Raw genomic sequence first — 26,555 nt, 5'->3', positions numbered from 1 at the left:
TCCTGCCTGTGCGGAGTTTGCAATTTCTCCCTGTGACCGCGTGGGTTTTCGCTGGGTGCTCTGGTTTCCTCCCACAGCCAAAGACTTGCAGGTTGATAGGTAAGTTGGCCATTGTAAATTGCCCCAAGTGTAGGTAGGTGGTAGGGAATATGGGGTTACTGTCGGGTTAGTGTAAATGGGTGGTTGTTGCTTGGCACAGACTCGGTGGGCCAAAGGGCCTGTTTCAGTGCTGTATCTCTAAATAAAATAAATAGAGAGAGCAGGAGACAGGGAGAGTGCGAGATCAAGATCTCTCCTCACAAATGGAATCTATCTGGAATTCTCTGCATCGCAACTTCAAGTGTGCAGGCAGACAATGTCTACGACTGCAAGCAAAAAACATGCCAGGTAACTCACTAAATCAGTGTTCAACATAGTGTTGGGAAAGCAAGTTAAGACATTAGTTTCCTCATTTAAAACTTATTCACAAAAATGCACATTTTTGTTATATTGATGAACAGTCAAATAAATTTCTAATACCTTTACCTTTCCGAAAGTTGCTCACATCTGGCCCCCTATGTAGGACAACATTTAGAATGTAGCCTCTAATGCATAAAGGCTGGACACTCCTGATCTATACTATCAGATGTAACATCCTGAAAATTTCCAGGTTGTCAGAAGGGATAGAGAGAGGCAATATCTGCTTAATGGCACAGTTCTAAAGAGTGTGCAGGGACAGAGGGACCTGGGGGTTCATATGTATAGATCATTGAAGGTGGCAGGACATATTGAGAACAGTTAGCAAAGAATACGGGACAAAAACAAGAAATGCTGGATTCACTCAGCAGGTCTGGCAGCACCTGTGGAAAGAGAAGCAGAGTTAACGTTTCAGGTCAGTGACCCTTCTTCGGAAGAATATGGGATCTTGAGTTTGATAAATAGAGGTATTGAGTGCAAAAGCAGGGAAGTTAAGGGGAACTTTTATAAAACTGTGGTTCAGCTACAACTAGCGTATTCCATCCAGTTCTGATCATCACACTTTAGGAAGGATGGGAAGGTCCTTGAGAGGGTGTCGAGGAGATTTACCAGAATGGTTCCAGGGATGAGGGAATTTAGCTACAAGGTTAGGTTGGAGAAGCTGGGATTGTTCTCCTTGGAACGTGGGACTGGGAGCTTCTTATTGGGGGTGTTGAGGCCTACACCGGATGTTTCTGATGCCTCCCTGCACATCCACCAGCTTCATTCCTCCTCTGCAATCGGCGATTTCTCACCCACTGAGGATCTGACACGACTGCTTCCGTCCAGCTCGAGCACCTTCACTGCCTTTGATTCTGTGAGCAACTCGTGCAATAAAACAAAAGCAAAGTCCTGCAGATGCTGGAAATCTGAAATAAAAGGAGAAAATGCTGGAAATACTCAGCAGGTCTCAGTGAAGAGAGAAACATATTGAATGTTTCAGGGACATCAAACCGCCGGTGCCTGCAGCCTGGAACTCGGAGTGGGAGAAGGAGGAAGAATGAGGAGAGACAATATAGTCCAACATTCACAGCAACCTACAATCCACCGACATTACCGGGATAGGGAGACAGAGTTTAGAAACACTCAGCAACACGACTCCAGTAAAAGATCCCAGGAGGAAAAGGGGGAGCAGTGTGTGTACCTGCCCTGATATCCCCCTCCCCAGGCCTGTCAGTCAAACCCCCCCACTCCTCCCAGTCCACAGCTCAGCCTATCAGCTTCCTGCACCTTGAGCCAGCCCTGCCCAGGTGTGGCCCAGTCCAAGGGGAGTCTTTGTGGAACCAGGGAGTGGGGGAGGGGGGACCTCCTGCCCTGTGCTGTGTCCCAAATGGTTCCTCCCTCCCCCAGGCCCCTTTATAACTGAGCTCAGTTTCCCGCAGCTGCCGCCCGCTCGGTGCAAACACAGGACCGGGAGTTTGTTATTGGGGGTGTTGAGGCCTACACCGGGTATTTCTGAAGCCTCCCCGCCCAACAGCCGCCACTTACCGGCTGCAGAAGCGACTCACAAGCGTCTCTCCGCCGCCTTCAAACACTGGTCCGCAATGCGCCTGCGCACCCTGGACTTAACCTCTGACCTCACAATGTCTGGGTGATTAACGGCAGCTTCGGACCAATAGGAAGAGGGGGCGGGACAGGAGGACAGATTCTGCGCAGTTCCTCCCTCATTTGCTTCTCTTTGAAAGCCCGAGGATGAATCCATCAGCATCCGGGACCTGTCAGCACGCAGCTCCATTAGTTCCTTTTCATAAAACTGTCTCATTCCCTTTGAAATGTTTCAATTAAACCTGCCTCCACCACACTCTCAGACAGTGCATTCCACACATTAACCACTCGCTGGCTGGAAAAGTTTTTCCTCATGTTATTTTTGTTTCTTTTCCCAATTACTTTAAATCTGTTCCCTCTCGTCCTCCATCCTTTCACCAGTGGGAACAGTTTCTCTCCATCTACTCTCTTTGACCTGATGCCATGAGGACGTCTCGGGCAACTCCCTCCTGACTGTATAACACTGTGCCGTCACCTCTGCTGGGTCTGTCCTGCTGGTGGGACACCTAGGGATGGTGATGGCAGTGTCTGGGACATTGTCTGTAAGGTATGATTCTCTGTCCAGACCTCTCATGATTTTGAATACCTCGACCAAATCACCTCTCAGCCTTCTCTTCAAGGAAAACAGCACACTTTTTCTTTATCATAATCTCTACCTCTTTTATAATCCAGGGAGCTCTGGATTTATTTGCCCAACCTTTCCACTTCGAGGGAACATATGTTGACTGTGCCCGAACTCTCTTTTTTGAAGGTTACCCATTGTTCAGCTATCAGGTTTCCTGGCAACTTTTGAATCTCATTTATTCAGCCAGCTCCATTCTTACCCCATTGAAGTTGTCTTTCCCCAGTTAATTACTCTTACTCTGGATTGTTCTTGGTCCTTTTCTATGGTCAGCCTAAATCTTATGATCCAATGATCAATCTCCCCTACATGCTCCCCAACTGATACTTGGTCCACTTGGCCCACCTCATTCTCAAGAACCAGGTCCAGGAATGCCTCCTTTCTCATTGGACTAGCAACAATCTGTTGTGGAAAACTTTCCTGAACAACTCTAAGAACACTTGCCCCTCACTGCCCTTTACACTACTACTATCCCAAGTCGCCCATTAGAACTACCCTATATTTTTTGCACCTCTCTGTAATGTCCTTGCATTTTTTCTCCTCCAAGTTCTTCCCACTAGCTGGTGGCCTCTTGACAACACTGAGCAATGTAAATGCACCTTTTTTGTTCCTTCGTTCGAGCCAAATTGATTCTGTCTTGACCCCGTTGGGACATCCTTTTTCTCCAACACTGCAATGTTCTCATTTATCAATACTCCACCGCCCCTTTCCCTTTCCTTTCTTTGCTGAACACCTTGTATCCAGGAATATTTAACACCCAGTCCTGCCCTTCTTTGAGCCAGGTCTCTGTTCTCGCCACAAGATCATATTTCCACATGGCAATCTGCACGTGTACCTCACCAATCTTTTGAACCACACTCTGCATTCACATCCATGCACATTAACCCTGATTTAGACTTTATTACTTTCTCCCTGACTCTGACCCCACCTTGTAACTTGCTATTCCCTACTCTAGTGTCATCGATCTCTCCCAGTATTCTGTGCACCTTGGTGTTCCGGTCTGATATTTTCCCCTGGTTCCCATACCCCTGACAAGTTACCAGTTTTGCTTCCCTCCAATCTGAGCTCCCTCTCAGGTTTCCATCCCCTTACCAATCTAGTTTAAACCCTCCCCAACAGCACTAGTAATCTCCCTGTGAGGATATTAGTCCCAATCCTGCTTCGATGCAATCCATCCATCTTGTACAGGTCCCACCTGTCCCAGTGCCTCAGAAATCTGATGACCTCCCTCCCACACCAGTTCTCCAATCACCTGTTCAATCAGTCAATTCTCCTATTACTTTGCTCACTTGCACATGGGAGTGGGAGTAATCCTCAGATAACTGCTTTTTGAGGTCCTGCTTTTTTAATCTCCTTCCTAGTTCCCTAAAATTTGTTGTCAGGACCTCATTTACCCTTTCCATCTTTGTTAATGGTGCCAACGTGGACCACGACCTCTGGCTGTTCACCTTCCCCCAGATCAATGTCCTGTAGCCGTACCGTGACATCCTTGATCCTGGCACCAGGGAGGCAACACACCATCTTGGAGTCCGATCTTTGGCTGCAGAAAGACTTCTGTGTTCCCCTGACTAATGAAAGCCCCATCACTACTGTTCTTCCACTCTTCCTCCTCCCCTCCTGTGCAGCTGAGCCACCTGTGGTGCCACAAATTTGGCTCTGTCTGCACTCCTCTGAGGAACCATCACCCACACCAGTATCGAAAATGGAAAACCGATTAGCAAGTGAGATCATATCAGGGGACTCCTGCACTACCTGCCTGGTTCTCTTACACTGTCTGTCGGTTACCCATTCCTTATCCTCCTGCATGCTTCTAACCTGTGGTGTGATCACCTCCCTAAACCTGCTATCCATGTAGTTCTCTGCATTGTGGATGCACCACAGTGACTCCAGCCACTGCTCGAGCTCCAAACCCTAGAGCTCAAGCTTGTGCAGCCGGTGACACTTCCTGCAGATATGTTTGTCTGGGACACATGGTGCGTCCATGACATCCCACATGTCACAAGCTGTGCATTGCACTCGGCCAAGCTGCACTGCCGTACCTTAACTTACCAGACTACTTAGAAGTAGAATATGTGACCAGTTACTCAACCAACCAGCACCTTTCACTGCACAGAAACAAGAACCAAATACTGGAAGACAAAAAAGTAGAAAAAAGGAGCACCTCCTCTCCCCTTCACTGAACTCACCACTCAGCAAACACATACCTCCAGACTCTGTTTACAATCTGCACTCCTTATGAATCTTTTAGTCATTCTTTACTGTTTTTCTATATTCTGTCCAACATTCTGATCTGCCACCCATCTTTGTGCAATTATATGCTTTTCCTTTAATTTTGATATGACCTTTAACATTTCCAGTAAACCATCGATAGTGAGTCCTCCCCACTCCGAATCCTGTTCATACTGAGAATCCCAGGGTGGAGAGCTGGGATATCCTGTCTCAAAACACAGTCACAGAGACACAGCATCATTTACTGCACAGAACAAGGCCATTTGGCCCATCAATTCCATGTCAGCTCTCCAGGGAGCAATCCACTCAGTCCCACTGCCCCACATCAGCCCATAGCCCTGCAAGTTTACTTCTTTCAAGTGACCATCCAGTTTCCTTTGAAAATCATTGATTATTTCCACTTCCACCACACACATTGGCAGCGAGTTCCAGGTCAGAACCACTTGCTGCATAAGAAGTTCTTCCTCACATTCCTGCTTCAACTCTTCCTCAAAACCTTCAATCTGTGTTCCCTAGTTCTTGTATCATTAGTTCATGGGAACAGTTTTTCTTTGTCTAATTTATCAAAGTCTCTCAGAATCTTGTGCATTTCTATGAAATTTTCCCTCAATCTCCTTTGCTCCAAGGAGAATAACCCCAACTTCTCCAACCTACCCTTGTGAACTCTCTGCTGTGTCAGCAGGTGGGATAACTGAGTGAATCCCTTCCCACGCACGGAGCCAGTGAACGGCCTCTCCCCAGTGTGAACTCTCTGCTGTGTCAGCAGGTGGGATAACTGAGTGAATCCCTTCCCACACACGGAGCCGGTGAACGGCCTCTCCCCAGTGTGACTGAGTTAATGAATATCCAGCTTTGATGGGGACCGAATCCCTTCCCACAGTCCCCACATTTCCATGGTTTCTCCATGGCGAGGGTGTCCTTGTGTCTCTCCAGGTTGGATGATCAGTTGAAGCCTCATCCACACACAGAACACGTGTACGGATTCTCCCCGTTGTGAATGGTGTGATGTTTTTTCAGGCTGTGTAACTGGTTAAAGCTCTTTCCACAGTCAGTCACTGGAACACTCTCACTCGCGTGTGTGCGCGTCTCGGTGCTTTTCCAGTCACACTGATGTTTGAAATCTTTTCCCACAGGCAGAACAGACAAACATTTCTCCTTCCACATTCAAAGGCCGATGATATTCAGGTCCTGATGAATCGAGTGTTTCCGTCAGATCTTGATGTGATGTTTGGTTTGAATTTCCCGTCAGTAAATCCTCCCCTTCTAATACCCTGTAAAAGGAGTTTACAAAAGTCAGCACTGTCAGTCCAGGATAGAAATTCAGAACAGACAGTTCTAGTTTCTATGGAACATTCTTTCCTCTCTTGTTTCCCCAAACATGTGATCCATTCAAACTAAAAGAAGCCAAAATAAGCAACAAATTGTAACAGAAGCAAAGGGAACCTTCCCAACTAAACCAGAACATTGCTCCCAGTGTCCATGAGACACTCTGTATCCTGAGGTGTCCACCGGTTGCAGAAGGCCACCCCGGCAAGGACAGGACCAGGGAAGACAGGGCAGCAGCTAAAGTGACACACCCATTCCCAACATGGTCCCTGTACATCCTGGACCTACACATTGCTTCTCAGCCTGAGCGAGAGGGAGAGAGAGAGATGGAGGAGGTGAGAACTGAATGTTTAAATATACAAGACAGATACAAACCTGGGTGGGTTTGGGGTGGATGAGGTGAGGGTGAGGAGGGCATTGGGGGGACTGGGGAGTTTTGGAAGGGCAGGTCATCGAAAGGGCTGTGGGCGTGAGTGGTGTTTTAGCCAGGCCCAAGAGCAGGTCCAGGAAAAGATCCTCCAACCTTCCCACCCCACCTCCACACCGAGTGGCCAGAGATTAGGAGAATGGGGTTAAACTGTAACCAAGGCCATTGATAAGGTCCCACAAGGCAGACTGGTCATGAATGACAAGCCCATGGGATCCAACACAAAACAGCAAGTTAGAGCAAAATTGACTCAGAGGCAGGAAGGAAAGAGTAATGGTTGATGAGTGTTTGTGTGACTGGAAGGCTGTTTTCAGTGAGGTTCTGCAGGGATCAGTACTGGGTCCTTTGCTTTTTGTTCTATAGATCAATGGTTTGGACTTGAATGTAGGGGATTTGATTAAAAAGTTTGCAGATGAAACAAAAATTGACCATGTGGTTGATAATGAAGAAGAAAGCTGTAAACTGCAGGAAGATATCAATGGACTGGTTAGGTGGGCAGAATAGTGACAAATGGAATTCAATCCGGAAAAGTGTGAGGTAATGCATTTGGAGACAGCTGGCAAGGCAAGGGAATACACAATAAATGGTAGGATATTGAGAAGTATAAAGGAACAGAGCCGCCTTGGAGTGCATGTTCATAGATCCCTGAACATGGCTGGGCAGGGAGACAAGGCGTAAGAGATACTTGCCTTTATTAACCAAGGCAGAGAATACAAGAGCATGGAGGTTATGTTGGAAATGTATAAAACACTGGTTTGGACACAGCTGGAGGACTGTGTACAGTTCTGGTCACCGCACTGTAGGAAAGATGTGGCTATATTAGAGAAAATACAGAGGAGATTTACAAGGATGTTGGCTGGATTGGAGAATTTTCATTCTGAGGAAATATTGGATAGGTGAGGGTTGTGTTCTTTGGAACAGAGGAGGCTGAGGGGAGACCGAATTGAAGTGTAGAAAATGATGATGGGTCTAAATAGAGTGGATAGGAAGGACCTATTCCCCTTGGCTGAGGGGTCCATAACCAGGGGCATAGATTTAGAGAAAGAGGTAGGAAATTTAAAAGGGATTTGAGGGGAAATGTTTTCAGACAGAGGGTGGTGGGGATCTGCAACGCACTGCCTGGCAGAAACCCTCACAACAATTAAAAAAGTACTTGGATATGCACGTGAAGTGCCCTAAACTACAAGGGTATTATTACGACCGACCGCTCAAGTCAAAGCCCCCCAGTCAAAATATCCAATTTTGATAGTGGTGGGAGAAACGCACTGTTGATTCAGTCCCGTCCCTCACAGATCGCCTGACATTTTAAACATTCCAAATTAAAGATCCAGCCAAATTGTACCATCTATTAACCCCCGAATAAGGCTAACCAAACCAGGTGTCTTTAGATCAACAAATTAACTGTTTAATTAGAAAAACTAAATTCTTAAATACTAACATATAAATAGTTAAAACAGAAAAAATAGTGACTTTGCATATTTATGCTCCTGCCGAAGTGAAATCTTCCTATATGGAATAGTCCAATGTTGCTTGAAGTCCTCACAGCCGTGTGATGGGGGGAGAAAATAAAAGTTTCTTCAACAGTAGAACAGTCCACAGTCTAGTTCAGCAGTTGAATTGATGCTGTTCTTCTCCAGCGATAAATTTCAACAATTACAGTTCAGTAGTTAAAGGAATTGGATATTTTTTTTTAGAAATTAATCTGGCTTGACATCAGAATTCTGAGAGTATAATAAATAGGGTTTAAATAAACCAAGAGGGAGCTCTCTTTTCCTTCAGTATATGCTGGATGATAATCTGTGTCTGTCTCTGTTAACGGTGTCTCAAATGCTACTTTTTCAACTAGTTTCAAATGTCAATTGGAAACAATGCATCTCTCGATCTTCAGTCTCTGAGTGGCTGCATCCCGGGGCAACGAGAATACATTCTTTGACTCAGTCTCTGGAGCTTGTTGCCTTAAAGCAGTACTGTTCCTTTTCCAGCCTTAAAGGCACACTGCATTCTTCCTAGAAAAAAAATACAGGATCATCACACTATGGACCAAGAGCTGGAAAGCGGGATTCGGCTGGATGGCTCCTTGTCAGCCAACGAGGACACGATGGGCCGAATGGCCTCCTTCCGTACTGTAAATTTCCAGGATTCTAAGTTGAGAAGCAGCCCCTTCGGGTAACGATACAGGGGCTGTAACCTCTCACAATGAATATATACATGGCCCATGGACTCTTCAAGGCTGCAAACATCACATGCAGCCTGAGAGTGGGTGAAGCTGCTGAAAACCCTATTGTCCAGGATGTTCCATCTCCTGGGCACTCGGACCCAGTTGGAAACAGTTTGTCAGGTCCTGTTTGCTCTCTGTGCCTTCACCAAGATGGCTGTGCTTGCACCCTGACCCCACCCTGTCCAAGATGGCAGCCAGTGACCCCTCTCCCCCGGGCCTGTCACCATGAGGTAAACACAGGGCCTCTTGGCCTACCCCAGGTGTATATGAAGCCTCCCAGCCCACCCACGGCTCCAATTCCTCCCCTGCACCCACAATCTCCTCTCGCCTCCCGATCCACCTGGTCCATCTCAGTCCATCTCCATTACCTACGCTGGCCATGCTCAGTGCACTGTTCGATCCCACGCCAATACACCGGGCCCCTGTGGTCATTGAAAAGGGACTGACCCTTATCACGGGAGTCCTGGGTAATGAATCCTCCACTGAAAGCTCCAAATATTGAATGGATGATTTTGTGTCATCCCATTGAGATCAGGGCCAGAGAAACAATGGAGAAAATTATTAAATAAATTATACAGAAACCCGAGTGCCCGGGACATCAACTATAGTGTGAAGTACACTGGGAATTCTGTTCTTCACCCACATTTGGACTCAGGAATTAGAGGGATGTTTTCATAACTTGTAGTTGACACCAAACTGGATGATAGAACTAATAATGTGGAGGAGTGCATTGAAATCCAGGAAGACATAAACAGGCTAGCAGACTGGACAGATAAATGGGAAATGAAATTCAACACAGTGAAATGTGAGCTGGTTCATTGTGGGAGGAGGAATAAGGAGGCCAGTTATTGGTTAGAATGTAAGAACTTAAATGGAGCAGAGCAGCAAAGAGATCTGGGAACAGAGTCACATAAATCACCAAAAGGAGCAACACAAGTGGATAAGAGAGCAAAGAAAGAGCTGATGTTCTTTTCTCGAGGAATACAATGTAACAGCAGGGAGGGAATGTTAAATGTATAGAGAACCTCACTTAGAAGGACTGTGAGCAGTTCTGGTCTCCAGATTAAAAAAGGATATTGAAGACTGAAGAAAGTGCAGAATAGATTTACAAAGATGTCACCAGAGAGGATGTTACTATCCAGCAAGATTGAGCAGGCTGGGGATCCTTTCTCTGGAAAAGAGAAGACGAGGAGGAGATCTGATAGAGGTCTTTAAAATTATCAGTCAGTCAGAACAAGGGGGCAGCAATATAATACAGACATTAACAGGTCAAATAGAGAACTTAGGAGGAATTTCTCTACTCAGAGAGTGGTGAGAATGTGGAACTCACTGCCATGTGGAGTGGTTGAAGGTGATAACAATGATGTGTTTAAGGGGAGGCTCAATACATTTATGAGGGAGAAGGGAATAGAGGGATATGAGGGCAGGGTGGGATGATGTAATTAGATTGGGAGGAGGCTCATGTGGATTATAAACAGCAGCACAGACTAGAGGGGCTGAACGGCCTGTTTCTGGGCTGTAATTCTGTGCACATTCAGCCTGGGTGGATTAATGCTCAGGTTCACTGGGCCCAGGGGTGGATTAATGAAAGTTCTGGCTCCATGTTTTAGACGATGCTGCCGAGTACTGCAGGTGATGGAGAAGAGTTTCTCTCTATCTATCCTATCAGTTTCAATTGATATCTTGAAAACTTTAATCAAATCACCCCTTAATCTTCTGAATTCCAGGGACTACAGCCCTCACAGTGAGGTGAATCATTCTGGCAGAAGGAATAGGGAGAGGCAACAAACACTTAATGGTACAGTTCTAAAGAGTTTGCAGGGATAGAGGGACCTGAGGGTTCATGTGCAGAGATCACTGAAAGTGGAAGGATGTATTGAGGGAACAGCTGGCAAAGCAAATGGGATCTTGGGCCTCATAAATAGAGGTATTGAACACAAAAGGAAGGAAGTTATGCTGAACATTTAAAAAGCTCTGGTTAGGCCACAACTAGAGTATTGCATCCAGTTCTGGTCACCACACTTTCGGAAGGATGTGAAGGTCCTTGAGAGGGTGCAGAGATTTATCAGAATGGTTCCTGAGATGAGAGAATTTAACTACAAGGTTAGGTTAGAGGAGCTGGTGTTGTTCTCCTTGGAGCAAAGGAGAGTGAGGGAAGATCTGATAGAGGTGTTGAAAATGATGACAGGTTTAGATAAGGCAGACCAAGAAAAGCTGTTCCCATTAGCTGATGATACAAGGATTAGTGGACACAGATTCTGGTTTTGAGATACAGGAGGGATGTGAGGAAGCAGTTTTTTTACACAGTGAGTGGTAATGACCTGGAACTCACTGCCTACGAGGGTGGTGGAAGTGGAGACGATCAATGATTACAAAAGGAAATTAGATGGGCACTTGAGGCAAATAAACCTGCAGGACTACAGGGATAGAGTGGATGAATGGGACTGACTGGATTGTTCGACAGAGAGTGGAATGGAATCAAAAAGATCAATTTCCTCCTTCTGTGCTGTAATGACTATGATTCATTTGTGTAATCTCTCCTCGTAATTTAACCCTTGGAGTCCAAGTATCATTCAGGTAAATCTACACTGCACTCCCTCCAAGACCAGTATATCCTTCCTAAGGTGTGGGGCCCAGAACTGAACACAATACTCCAGGTGTGGTCTAACCAGGGCTTTGTGTATCTCAGTGCTTTTCCACTCTCACTGATACCTGAAATCTTTTCCCACAGACAGAACAGACAAACCTTTCTCCTTCCACATTCAAAGGCCAATGATATTCAGGTCCTGATGTATCGAGTGACTCTGTCAGATCTTGATGTGATGTTTGGCTCGAGATTCCCCATCTGCATATCCCCTGCTTCTAAGCCCCTGTAAAAGGAGTTTACAAAAACCATCACTGTCAGTCCAGGATAGAAATTCACAACATTCTCTCCTCCTGCTTCCTGGCCCAGGATGACTGTACATGCACCCTGCTGGACATTGTCCTGAGGGAGGCCACACACCAGCCTGGATTCACATCTGCGACTGCAGAAACGCCTGTGTATTCCCCTATCAAATCTCCTATCACTATTGCTCATTCAGTCAGCTTTGTGACCCTCTGTGAAGCTGATCCAACTGTGCTGCCATGGCCTTGACTCTGGCTGCACTCCTTAGATGAACCATCACTTTCATCAGTATTCAGAACTGAATACTGGTTGGAGAGTGAGATGCACTCAGGGGTCTCCTGCATTCCCTGCCTGTTTCTTCTTGACTGTCAGTTGGCCACCCATTGCCTCTCTCCCTGCATACTCTTAAGCTGCAGGGTGACCATATCTATAAACGTGCTGTCCACAAATCTCTCACCTCATGGTTGCACCGCAGTGACACCAGCTGCAGTTCATGCTCCGAAAACCGGAGCTCGAGCTGCTGCAACTTTTTTTAACTTCATCCATGTGATGTGGGTGTTGTTGGCTCGGCCAGTATTTATTGTCCATCCCAAACTGCCCTTGACAACTGAGAGGCTCGCTCGGCTATTTCAGAGGGCATTTCAGAGTCAGCCACATTGCTGTAGATCTGGAGTCACATGTAGGCCAGACCAGGGAAGGACAGCAGATTTCCCATCTCATGAGCCAGATGGCTTTTTAATTGCAGATTTATTAATTGAATTTAAATTTCACCATCTGCCGTGGTGGGATTCGAACCCATGTTCCAGTGACATTACCCCGATGTCACCACCTCCCCCAATGATACTTCCTACACAAATGGTTATCTGGAGTTGACACATTACACAGGATGTGCATTCCAGAGGTCGGAACAGCCCCACCATTGGCAGGAATTTGGGACTTGTAACTGCAAAGGCTTTTGTTATCAAAAAGGACTGTGTAATGTATCTGTGTGGTGTGAGATATTCAAGTGTTGAATAAGTCAAGAAAATATCTTTGGAAATAGCTGACACCACAATTTACAATCAAAGTGCTGTTTAGTTAATTGGGGATTTCTTTTAGTTTAGTTATTAGAACAAAAGACTGAAAATGTGAAATCTTGTGTAATTTATTAGTGTGGTCTGGGGATTCATATCTCATATTTTTCATATTGACAATCTGAGGTCTTAACAACTGGAAAGTGGGATGAACAGATACAATGGGCAGAATGGCCTCCTCCTGTGCTGTAAATAGAGTCATCGAGTTATGCAGCACAGAAACAGGCCCTTCGGCCCATCGTGTCCGTGCCGGTCATCAAGCACCTAACTATTCTAATCCCATTTTCCAGCACTTGGCCCATAGTCTTGTCTGCTATGGTGTTTCAAGTGCTCATCTAAATACTTGTTAAATGTTGTGAGGGTTCCGGCCTCTACCACCTCTTCAGGCAGTGCTTTTCAGATTCCAACCATCCTCTGGGTGAAATTTTCTTTCCACAAATCCTCTCTAAACCTGCTGCCCCTTACCTTAAATCTATGCCCCCTGGTTATTGACACCTCCACTAATGGAAAAAGTTTCTTCCTATCTAACCTATCAATGCCCCTCATAAATTTGAACACCTCAATCATGTTCCCCCTCAGCCTTCTCTGCTCGAATGAAAACAACCCTAGCCTATTCAGTGTCTCTTCATAGCTGAAATGCCCCAGCCCAGGCAACATCCTGGTGAACCTCCTCTGCACCCTCTCCAGTGCAACCACATCCTTCCTATAGTGTGGTGCCTAGAACTGTACATAGTACTCCAGCTGTGGCCGAACTAGCATTTTATACAGTTCCACCATAACCTTCCTGCTCTTATATTCTATGCCTCAGCTGACAAAGGCAAGTATCCCATATGCCTTCCTAACCACCTTATCTACCTGTGCTGTTGCCTTCAGTGATCTATGGACAAGTACACCAAGGTCCCTCTGTACTTCCTGGGGTCCTCCCATCCATTGTATATTCCCTTGCCTTGTTCCATCCATTGTATATTCCCTTGCCTTGTTAGTCCTCCCAAAATGCATCACCTCACTTCTCAGGATTAAATTCCATTTGCCACTGCTCTGCCCATCTTACCAGCCCATCTATATCGTCCTGTAATCTAAGGCTTTCCTCCTCACTATTTACGACACCAATTTTCGTATCAACTGCGAATTTACTTATCATGCCTCCTGTATTCACATCTAAATCATTAATGTACACTACAAACAGCAAGGGTCCCAGTACCGATCCCTGCGGTACACCACTGGTCACAGGTTTCCACTCGCAAAAACAACCCTCGACCATCACCCTCTGCCTCCTGCCACTCAGCCAATTTTGGATCCAATTTGCCAAATTGCCCTGGATCCCATGGGCTCTGACCTTCTTAACCACTCTCCCATGTGGGACCTTATCAGAAGCTTACTGAAGTCTATGCAGACTACATCAACTGCTTTACCCTCATCTACACACCTAGTCACTGCCTTGAAAAATTCAATCAAGTTAGTTAGACACGATCTCCCCCTGACAAAGCCATGCTGACTATCCCTGATTAATCCCTGCCTCTCCAAGTGGAGATTAATCCTGTCCCTCAGAAGTTTTCCCAATATTTTCCCAACCACTGATGTTAGACTCACTGGCCTGTAAGTACCTGGTTTATCCCTGCTACCCTTCTTGATAATGGCACCACATTCGTAGTCCTCCAGTCCTCTGGTACCTCTCCTGTGACCAGAGAGGATCTGAAAATTTATGTCAGAGCCCTTGCTATCTCCTCCCTTGCCTCACATAACAGCCTGGGATACATCTCATCTGGGACTGGGGATTTATCCACTTTTAAGCCCGCTAAAACAGCTAACACTTCCTCACTTTCAATGCTAATATGTTCAAGTGTATCACAATCCCCCTCCCTGATCTCTACACCTACATCATCCTTCTCCATAGTGAACACAGATGCAAAGTAATCATTTAAAACCTCACCTATGTCCTCTGGCTCCACACACAGATTGGCACTTTGGTCCCTAATGGGCCCCACTCTTTCACTGCTTATCCTCTTGCCCTTAATATACTTAGAAAATGCCTCAGCATTTTCCTTGATCTTGCCCGCCAGTGTTTTTTCATGCCCCCTCTTTGCTCTCCTAATTACTTTTCTTTGTCCCCCCACTACACTTTCTATCCTCCTCCAGTACCTCCGCTGTTTTCAGCACGTTGAATCTGCCAGAATCCTCCTTTTTTATTCCTGATCCAATCCTCGCTATCCCTTGACATCCAGGTTTCCCTGGACTTGTTGGTCCTACCCTTCACCTTTACGGGTACATGTTGCCGCTGAACCCTCACTATTTCCTCTTTGACTCCCACTGGTCTGACGTAGACTTTCCGACAAGTAGCTGCTCCCAGTTCACTTTGGCCAGATCCTGTTTTATCATATTGAAATCGGCCTTCCCCCAATTCAGTACTTTTATTTCCAGCCCGCCTTTGTCTTTTTCTTAGAGTTATGATCGCTATCCCTGAAATGCACCCCCACTGACACTTCTACAACTTGTCCAGCATCATTCCCTGGGATTAGGTCCAGTACTGCGCCTTTTCTTGTTGGACTTTCTATGTACTGGCTCAAAAAAGTCTCCTGTATATATTTTAAGAATTCCGCCCCCTTTAAGTCTTTTACACTCAGACCATCCCAGTTGATATCAGGTAAGTTGAAATCCTCTACTATTATGACTCCATTATTTTTACACCTGTCTGAGATTTGCCTACATATCTGCTCCTCTATCTCTCCCTGACTGTTTGGAGGCCTGCAGTACACTCCCAGCCAAGTGATTGCCCCCTTTTTGTTTTTAGGTTTGACTCATCTGGCCCCATTTGAAGAACCTTCTCAGATATCATCCCTCCTTACTGCAGTAATTGACTCCTCAATCAACAGTGCAATGCGACCTCCTCTTTTATCCCTTCTCCTGTCACACCTGAAGATTCTATAGCCTGGAATATTGAGTTGCCAGTCCTGCCCTTCCCTCAACCATGTCTCTGTGATAGCAACAATATCATAATCCCATGTGCTAATCAACGCCCTCAATTCATCTGTCTTGCATTAAAATAAATGCAATCCAGCCTTGCATTTGTCACTTGTGCCTTAACAGGTCTATATTTGCTCTGCCTAACAGACTGACTCAGTTTCTCTTCGAGATTTGACTGAGCATCACCCGCTCCTATACCTCCACTCTGTATCCCATTCCTCTGCCAAATGTGTTTAAACTGCCCCCAACAGCACTCATAAACCTCCCAGCAAGGATGTTCGTCCAACTTGTACAAGTCCCACCTTTGCCAGAAACAGACCCAGTGATCCAGGAAGCTAAAGCCCTCCCTCCTGCACCATCTCTTCAGCCACGCATTCATCTGCTCTATCCTCCTATTCCTATACTCACTAGCATGTGGCACTGGAGTAATACAGAGATTACAACCTTTCAGGTCCTGCTTTTTAATCTGCTCCCGAGCTCCCGAAATTCTTGTTTCAGGTCCTCATCCCTCTTTTTTCCCCCCGTCGTTGGTACCAATGTGTACCACGCCCCCACCCCCCCCACCTTCAGAATGTCCTGCAGCCGCTCCGTGACTACCTTGACCCTAGCACCAGGGAGGCAACATACCATCCTGAAGTCACGTTTGTGGCCACAGAAATGCCTATCTGTATCCCTTACGATAGAATCCCCTATCATTATAGTTCTTCCACTCCTTTTCCTCCCCTGCTGTGCAGCAGAGCCATGCGTGGGACCACAAACTTGGCTGTTGCTGCTTTCCGCTGGGAGGTCATTCCCCCCAACAGTATCCAAAGTGGTCTATCTGTTTGAGAGGGGGATGGCCACAGGGAACTCCTGCACTACCTGCGCCTACTACTCCATCTGGTGGTCCCCCATCTCATTTCTGCCTGTGCAGCCATTACCTGCAGTGTGACCACCTCTCTAAACGTGCTATCCACGATGTCCTCAGCATCGCGGATGCTCCACAGTGAATCCACCTGCAGCTCCAGCTCCATAATGCGGGTAGTCAGTAGCTGCAGCTGGATCCACTTCCTGCACACATGGTCATCAGGGACACTGGATTTCCCACATAGCGCAGGAGGAGCATATCATGGGGCTGAGCTCTCCTGCCATGACTTAACTTTAGATTAATTAGTTACTCCCTTCAAAAGATATTAATTACACGAGTGGCTTGTTCTACTCCAAACACTACCCACGACAATCTAAATTACTCGAATTAAAAAAAAACACACTCTTAGAACTCACTTTATCGCTCGGTATTTTTTCAAACAAAAAAACAACTTTCCCCTTATTTTTTAAAGCTAATGAAATTGACTAACAGTTGTTACTTACCCAACCAATCACAACAAAGAACAGTACAGCACAGGAACAGGACATTCGGCCCTCCAAGCCTGCGCCGATCTTGATGCCTGCTGAAACTAACACCTTCTGCAGTTCCGGGGCCCATATCCCTCTATTCCCTTCCTATTCATATATTTGTCAAGATGTCTCTTAAACGTCGCTATCGTATCTGCTCCACCACCTCCCCTGGCAGCAAGTTCCAGACACTCACCACCCTCTGTGTAAAAAAAAAAAAACTTGCCTCGCACATCCCCTCTAAACTTTGCCCCTCGCACCTTAAACCTATGTTCCCAAGTAACTGACCCTTCCACCCTGAGAAAAAGCTTCTGACTATCCACTCTGTCCATGCCACTCATAACTTTGTTAACATCTATCATGTCGCCCCTCCACCTCTGTTGTTCCAGTGAAAACAATCCGAGTTTTTCCAACATCTCCTCCTTGCTAATGCCCTCCAGACCAGGCATCATCCTGGTAAACCTCCTCTGTACCCTCTCCAAAGCCTCCACGTCCTTCTGGTAGTGTGGCGACCAGAATTGCACATAATATTCTAAGTGTGGCCTAACTAAGGTTCTGTACAGCTGCAACATGACTTGCCTATTTTTACACTCTATGCCCCGACCGATGAAGGCAAGCATGCCGTATGCCTTCTTGACTACCTTATCCACCTGCATTGCCACTTTCAGTGACCTGTGGACCTGTACACCCAGATCTCTCTGCCTGTCAATACTCCTAAGGGTTCTGCCATTTACTGTCTACCTCCCACCTGCATTAGACCTTCCAAAATGCATTCCCTCACATTTGTCTGGATTAAACACCACCTGCCATTTTTCCGCCCAAGTCTCCAACTGATCTATATCCTGCTGTATCCTCTGACAACCCTCATCATTATCCGCAACTCCACCAACCTTTGTGTCGTCTGCAAACTTACTAATCAGACCAGCTACATTTTCCTCCAAATCACTTATATATACTACAAACAGCAAAGGTCCCAGCACTGATCCCTGCGGAACACCACTAGTCACATCCCTCCATTCAGAAAAACACCCATTCACTGTTACCCTCTGTCTTCTGTGACCGAGCCAGTTCTTTATCCATCTTGCCAGCTCACCTCTGATCCCTTGTGACTTCACCTTTTGCACCAGTCTGCCATGCAGGACCTTGTCAAAGGCTTTACTAAAGTCCTATAGACAACATCCACCACCCTTCCCTCATCAATCTTCTTCGTCACTTCCTCAAAAAACTCAATCAAATTAGTAGACACGACCTCCCCTTCACAAAACCATGCTGTCTCTCGCTAATAAGTTCGTTTGTTTCCAAATGGGAGTAAATCCTGTCCCGAGGAATCCTCTCTAATAGCTTCCCTACCACTGACGTAAGGCTCACCGGCCTAGAATTTCCTGTATTATCCTTGCCACCCTTCTTGGGTGGAACAACATTGGCTATTTTCCAGTCCTCTGGGACCTCACCTGCAGCCAATGAGGATGCAAAGATTTCTGTCAAGGCCCCAGCAATTTCTTCCCTTGCCTCCCTCAGTATTCTAGGGTAGATCCCATCAGGCCCTGTTGACTTATCTACCTTAATGCTTTGCAAGACATCCAACACCACCTCCTTTTTGATAATGAGATGACGGAGACTATCTGCACTCCCTTCCCTAGGCTCATCATCCACCAAGTCCTTCTCCTTGGTGAATACTGATGCAAAGTACTCATTTAGCACCTCGCCCATTTCCTCTGGCTCCACACATAGATTCCCATCTCTGTGCTTCAGTGGGCCAACCCTTTCCCTGGTTACCCTCTTGCTCTTTATATGTGTATAAAAAGCCTTGAGATTTTCCTTAATCCTGTTTGCCAATGACTTTTCATGACCCCTTTTAGCCCTCCTAACTCCTTGCTTAAGTTCCTTCCTACTGTCTTTATATTCCTCAAGTGCTTCATCTGTTCCTCGCCTTCCAGCCCTTACAAATGCTTCCTTTTTCTTTTTGACTAGGCTCACAATATCCCGTGGTATCCAAGCTTCCCGAAACTTGCCAAAATTGTCTGTCTTCCTCACAGGAACATGCTGGCCCTGGATTCTAATCAGCTGACGTTTGAAAGACTCCCACATGTCAGATGTTGATTTACCCTCAAACAGCTGCCCCCAATCTAAATTCGTCAGTTCCTGCCTAATATTGTTATAATTAGCCTTCCCCCAATTTAGCACCTTCACCCGAGGACTACTCTTATCCTTATCCATAAGTAACTTAAAACTGATGGAATTATGGTCACTGCTCCTGAAATGCTCCCCCACTGAAACTTCGACCACCTGGCCGGGCTCATTCCCCAATGCCAGGTCCAGAATGGCCCCATCCCTAGTTGGACTATCTACATACTGTTTCAAGAAGCCCTCCTGGATGCTCCTCACAAATTCTGCCCCATCCAAGCCCCAAGCACTAAGTGAGTCCCAGTCAATATTGGGGAAGTTAAAATCACCCACCACTACAACCCTGTTACCTTTACATCTTTCCAAAATCTGTCCACATATCTGCTCCTCGACCTCTCGCTGGCTGTTGGGAGGCCTGTAGTAAACCCCCAACATCATGACTGCACCCCTCCTATTCCTGAGCTCCACCCATATTGCCTCGCTGCATGACCCCTCTGACGTGTCCTCCTGCAGTACAGCTGTGATATTCTCCTTAACCAGTAATGCAACTCCCCCACCCCTTTTACATTCACCTCTATCCCACCTGAAGCTTCTAAAGCCTGGAACATTTAGCTGCCAATCCTGCCCTTCCCTCAACCAAGTCTCTGTAATAGCAACATCATCATATTTCCAAGTACTAATCCAAGCTCTAAGTTCATCTGCCTTCCCTGTTATACTTCTCGCATTGAAACAAATGCACTGCAGACCACCAGTCCCGCTGTGCTCAGCAACATCTCCCTGCCTGCTCTTCCTCTTCGTCCTACTGGCCTTATTTACTATGTCCTCCTCATTTACTTCACTAGCTGTACTACTGCTCTGGTTCCCACCCCCCTGCCACACTAGTTTAAACCCTCCCGAATGACGCTAGCAAACCTTGCAGCCAGGATATTAGTGCCCTCCCAGTTTAGATGCAACCCGTCCTTCTTGTACAGGTCCTATCTGTCCTTGAAGAGAGCCCAATGGTCCAGATATCTGAAACCCTCCCTTCTACACCAGCTGCTCAGCCACATGTTTAGCTGCACTATCTTCCTATTTCTCACCTCACTGGCATGTGGCACAGGGAGTAATCCAGAGAATACAACCAGAGAGGTCCTGTTTTTAAAACTTACTACCTAACTCCCTAAACTCCCCCTGCAGGACCTCATCACTCTTCCTGCCTTTGTCATTGGTACCGATGTGTACCACAACCTCTGGCTGTTCACCCTCCCCCTTCACAATGCCCTCTGTCCGTTCAGAGACATCCTTGACCCTGGCACCAGGGAGGCAACATACCTTCCCGGAGTCTCTTTCACGTCCACAGAAGTGCCTATCTGTGTCCCTGTCTATAGAGTCCCCTATAACTATTGCTCTTCTGCGCTTTGTCCCTCCCTGCTGAACAACAGTGCCAACCGTGGTGCCACTGCTCTGGCTGCTGCTGTTTTCCCCTGATAGGCCACCCCCCCCCACCCCAACAATATCCAAAACGGGATACTTGTTGGAGAGGGGAATAGCCACAGTGGATTCCTGCACTGACTGCCTGCCCCCTCTAGTGGTCACCCATCTATCTGCTTGCAGTTTGGGTGTAACCACTTCTCTAAAACTCCTGTCTATGACGCTTTCCGTCACCTTGAAAATTTCCCGCGATATCACTCTAAGTCCTTTTGTTCCCTCTTTCGAGTCTCAGCGCCGCCGAGAGACACATGGAGCCTGTCGCCGCTCTGGATCAGCTTCCTCACAGGTCCGCCAGTCGTCTCTCCGATACCATATAAGTCAGGGCCTTGAGCCCCGCTCTTTATTTACAGCCTGTCGCTGCTCCTGATCAGCCTCCTCGCAGATCCGCTAGTCATCACTCCGCTCCCAGGTAAGTAAGGGCCTTGAGCCCCGCTCTTCATTTATAGCCTGCCACGTTTTATGTTTTCTATTTTCTATTACACAGGATGTTCACTGCAGAGGTTGGAGCAGCCCTGCAATTCCTATAACTATTAGATAATAAACTTGCTACTACTAGCGGCGCAGTGGTTAGCACCACAGCCTCACAGCTCCAGCGATTCTGGGTACTGCCTGTGCGGAGTTTGCAAGTTCTCCCTGTGACCGCGTGGGTTTCTGCTGGGTGCTCCGGTTTCCTCCCACAGCCAAAGATTTGCAGGTTGATAGGTAAATTGGCGATTGTAAATTGCCATGTGAGCCGCATGGAAGATGGCAGGATCCCCAAAGAAACATTGTACAGCGAGCTCGCCACTGGTATCAGACCCACCGGCCGTCCATGTCTCCGTTATAAAGACGTCTGCAAACGCGACATGAAATCGTGTGACATTGATCACAAGTCGTGGGAGTCAGTTGCCAGCATTCGCCAGAGCTGGCGGGCAGCCATAAAGACAGGGCTAAATTGTGGCGAGTCGAAGAGACTTAGTAGTTGGCAGGAAAAAAGACAGAGGCGCAAGGGGAGAGCCAACTGTGCAACAGCCCCAACAAACAAATTTCTCTGCAGCACCTGTGGAAGAGCCTGTCACTCCAGAATTGGCCTTTATAGCCACTCCAGGCACTGCTTCACAAACCACTGACCACCTCCAGGCGCTTACCCATTGTCTCTCGAGATAAGGAGGCCCAAAAGAAGAAGAAAATTGCCCCTCGTGTAGGTTGGGGAATTGAGGGGATGTGATAGGAATATGGGATTAATGTAGGATTAATATAAATGGCTGGTTGATGGTCGGCACAGACTCGGTGGGCCGAAGGGCCTGGTTCAGTGGTGTAACTCTAAATCAATAAATAATAAACCTCAATACTTAAAAAAAAGACGACTCACCGGCTACTGACTTCCCTTCTATTGGTGTCAGTTAAATCTCAGGAAGCTGCCCCTTATTCTGATGAAAACTGGAATGTTTAATTTCCAGCTCCTTGGACAAACTTCCTAACTTTGGAGAAAGGGAAACAAAGTTACAAAACTTACCAGCCAATCAACTCACAGACTTCCTGACTCGGTGGAAACGGGAGAAGAAACCGGGAAGTGGCGGCGCTGATGGAGGAATCCCTGCACCATCACTTTAATGCTGCCCCTCTGACCCCCCGGGGCTCTCGCCGAACCCGGCGGCTCTGTTTCGGGGCCTGAGGGCCGCTGAAACTCCATGTTCCCGAGGCTGCGCTCAGCTTCCGGGAGCCGCTCCGCGCAGACAGGCGGACTCCGTGGGGCGGAGCCTTCTGACGCCTGCGTGTTGCTGTTCTTGGCTTGGAGATGGGCCGTATTTCTGCGCGCGGGGCATTCTGGGCAGTATAGGCTGCCATTTACCAAACGGAGAATGGAGTATGTTTCATACTCAAAAATAAAATGGTATAAAACAGCGAACATATATTAACGACGCGTTTGCTGGCAACGTAACCAAATAGGTGATGCATCACTGGTACATGCGCAAATGCAGCCTCATCGACTGAAACGTGACTGTGCCTCAGGCAGCTGCCAGGAGTTCAGTTCGCAAGCAGGACCCTGAGCTTCCGGTTGCTTGCCATTTCAACACTCCCCCCTGCTCACATCTCTGTCCTGGGATTGTTGCAGTGTTCCAGTGAACATCAACGCAAGCTCGAGGAATAGCATCTCATTTACCGATTAGGCACACTACAGCCTGCCGGACAGAACATTGAATTCAATTATTTCAGAGCATGACAGCCCCCCATTTTACTTTCATTTTTAGTTATTTTTTTTTCTTCTTACATTCTTTTTTTTACATTTTTTACAATCTTTTTTTTTTGCATTTATTTCATTTCATCTTAGTTTGTTCAGTTTGCTTACTCACTGTTTTTTTCAGGTTTGCACTTGCTGCTGTTCAATATTCGGTGTATTAACAACTAATTTGGACAAATGCTTTGTCTTTCAACACACCTTTAACATATTGTTTGCCTTTGCTCCGTGACCTTTTGGTCAGCTATGCGGCCTGGTCCAATCTAGACTTCCTTTGTTACCTCTTGCCCCACCCCCACCTCACTTGCTTATAACCTGTGACTTTTCTAATATTTGTCAGTTCCGATGAAGGGTCACTGACCCGAAACGTTAACTCTGTTTCTCTTTCCACAGATGCTGCAAGACCTACTGAGTGGTTCCAGCATTTCTTGTTTTTATTTCAGATTTCCAGCATCCGCAGTATTATGCTTTTATTTTATGCCAGGAGTAAAGATGGCGCTGCTGAATTCGACACAAAACACGAATTAAATCCAAACCGCCTCAATGGTCGCATTCAGGTCCCTGCTCCCTCCCGTGATCACCGCTTCAATCACCGCATTCAGTTTCATGCTCAATCACAGCTTATCTTCCCCGCTCCCTCCGATGCCCTTCGCCTCGTCATTTTCAATGACTCTCCGCTCTCCCACTCGCCACTCCCTTCCAGCGCTTATATTGGGAAGTTCAATGGCGGGGCTTCAACCCAACATTATCGGCGTTAAAAAAAAATGTTCACGGTTCACGGCATTGGAGTCCAGGCATGCGCAGTGCCGAACTGCTTTTCGCGGAAGCGCAATGCCAAGCAGTGTGAGTGATGGCGGCGGACAAGGTCCTTGTGAGTTGCATCACACACTACACCCCCTTTTCCTCCGAGGATGTTTTACTGGAGTTGTGTTGCTGAGTGTTTCGAAACTCTGTCTGCTAGAGCTGGAGGAGATTATAGAGATAGTGAGGCGTGAGGGGATGGAGAGATTTGAAAGCAAGGATGAGGATTTTAAAATTGAGGTGCTATTTAACTGGGAGCCTGTGTAGGCCAGTGAGCACAGTTGTGATGGGTGAACAGGACTTGGTTCGAGTGAGGACACAGGCAGCAGAGTTTTGAATGATCTAAAGTTTATGGAGGGTAGAATATGTGATGCTGGCCAGGAATGTGTTAGAATAGTCAATTTGAGAGGTAACAAATACATGGATGTAAGTTTCAGAGGCAGATGAGCTGAGACAGTGGTGAAGTCTGGCAATGTTACTGAGGTGGAACTAGGCAGTCTGAGTGATGGTGCTGATATGCAGTTGGAAGCTCATCTTGGGATCAAATATGATACCAAGGTTATGAATGGTCTGGTTTAGCCTGAGACAGTTGCCAGGGAGAAGGATAAAGTTGGTGCCCAGGGAGTGAAGTTCGTGGCAGGAAGTGAAGACTTCCCAATACTTAATTGGAGGAAATTTCTGTTCATCCAGTACTGGATGTCAGACAGTCAGGATGGTGTGTGACTTGGAGGGGAACCTTGAGGTGATGATGTTCACATACACCTGCTACCCTGGTCCTTCTACATGATGGAAGTTGAGGGTTTGGGAGGTTCTTTTCAAAGTTCTGGTCCAATTGTACACACATAGAATCACCCTCCTCTCCTCCCTCCCTCTCTTTTTTCTCCTCTCCCTCCTTCCTCCTATAGAGGGCAGAGTCTTGTGTAGGTCCAGACTGGTTGGCAGGTTCCCTTCCCTGAAGGACATTAGTGAACCAATTGGGGTTGTACATCAATCCAGCAGCTTTCATGGTCACTTTTTCCTATTGCCAGTCCCATGAATTACCAGATTCATTCAGCTCCATTTCACAACCTGCCTTTGTGTTTTTGTGGCTTTTCTCACAGACATTTTTTCCATTTTCAAGCAATTTGACAGGGTTTTAGAAGAGGAGGATTTGCAGTTGTGAAATGCAAAGCAAACATTTGATCGGGTTCTGAAGGACTTGGCCAATTTATCGTAACCCAGATATCACTGGATTTTGAACATGGAAGGAAAAAGCACTGATCACAGTGGGGAGAAACTGTACACGTGTTCTGTGTGTGGAAGAGGTTTCAGCCGATTATCGGGCCTGTCGAAACACAAGTGCAGTCACATGGGAAGAAACCATGTAAATATGGGAACTGTGGAAAGGATTGAATCATCCATTTGAGCTGGAAACCCATCCATGCAGTCACACGGAAGACTGGAGGATAGCAAATGTTGTTCCCTTGTTCAAGAAGGGGAGCAGAGACAGCCCTGGTAATTATAGACCTGTGAGCCTTACTTCGGTTGTGGGTAAAATGTTGGAAAGGTTATAAGAGATAGGATTTATAATCATCTTGAAAAGAATAAGTTCATTAGCGATAGTCAGCATGGTTTTGTGAAGGGTAGGTCGTGCCTCACAAACCTTATTGAGTTTTTCGAGAAGGTGACCAAACAGGTGGATGAGGGTAAAGCCGTGGATGTGGTGTATATGGATTTCAGTAAGGCGTTTGATAAGGTTCCCCACGGGAGGCTATTGCAGAAAATACGGAAGAATGGGATTGAAGGTGATTTAGAGCTTTGGACACCATGCAGAGTACTGGGCTAATGGGAAGATTCTTGGTAGTGTAGATGAGCAGAGAGATCTTGGTGACCAGGTACATAAATCCCTGAAAGTTGCCACCCAGGTTAATAGGGCTGTTAAGAAGGCATATGGTGTGTTAGCTTTTATTAGTAGGGGGATCAAGTTTCGGAGCCACGAGGTCATGCTGCAGCTGTACAAAACTCTGGTGCGGCCGCACCTGGAGTATTGCGTGCAGTTCTAGTCACTGCATTATAGGAAGGATGTGGAATCTTTGGAAAGGGTGCAGAGGAGATTTACTAGGATGTTGCCTGGCATGGAGGGAAGGTCGTACAAGGAAAGGCTGAGGGACTTGAGGTTGTTTTCGTTAGAGAGAAGGAGGAGGAGAGGTGACTTAATAGAGACATATAAGATAATCAGAGGGTTAGATAGGGTGGATAGTGAGAGTCTATTTCCCCGGATGGTGATGACAAACACGAGGGGACCTAGCTTTAAGTTGAGGGGTGATAGATATAGGACAGATGTCAGAGGTAGTTTCTTTACTTAGATACTAGTAGGGGCGTGGAACGCCCTGCCTGCAACAGTAGTAGACTCGCCAGCTTTAAGGGCATTTAAGTGGTCATTGGATAGACATATGGATGAAAATGGAATAGTGTAGGTCAGATGGTTTCACAGGTCGGCGCAACATCGCGGGCCGAAGGGCCTGTACTGCGCTGTAATGTTCTATGTTCTATGTCCTTGTGTCTCTCCAAGTTGGATGGTCAGTTGAAGCCTCATCTACACACAGAACACGTGTATGTTTTCTCCCCTCTGTGAATGGTGTAATGTCTTTTCAGGCTGTGTAACTGGTGAAAGCTCAGTCACAGTCTGTGCACTGGAACACTCTCACTCGGGTGTGGGTGCCTTGCAGTTTTTCCAGTCACACTGATGTTTGAAATCTTTTCCCACAGACAGAACAAACATTTCTTGTTCCACATTCAAAGTCCG

General features: G+C 46.7%; 1 long non-coding RNA gene across 1 annotated transcript; it reads right to left on the bottom strand.

Moving 5' to 3' along the window:
- Positions 1-8,027: 8,027 nt before the first annotated feature.
- On the bottom strand, positions 8,028-22,466 carry LOC137349374 (uncharacterized). The gene is made up of 3 exons (XR_010969364.1): positions 22,247-22,466; positions 11,609-11,732; positions 8,028-8,650 (listed from the first exon to the last, which is right to left on the bottom strand). It is a non-coding gene; the product is annotated as an uncharacterized lncRNA (long non-coding RNA).
- Between the last annotated feature and the right edge of the window lie 4,089 nt (positions 22,467-26,555).

Source organism: Heterodontus francisci, chromosome 34, assembly GCF_036365525.1.
Source record: "Heterodontus francisci isolate sHetFra1 chromosome 34, sHetFra1.hap1, whole genome shotgun sequence".
NCBI lineage: Eukaryota > Metazoa > Chordata > Chondrichthyes > Heterodontiformes > Heterodontidae > Heterodontus > Heterodontus francisci.
This window is presented reverse-complemented; position numbering and strand designations above follow the sequence as displayed.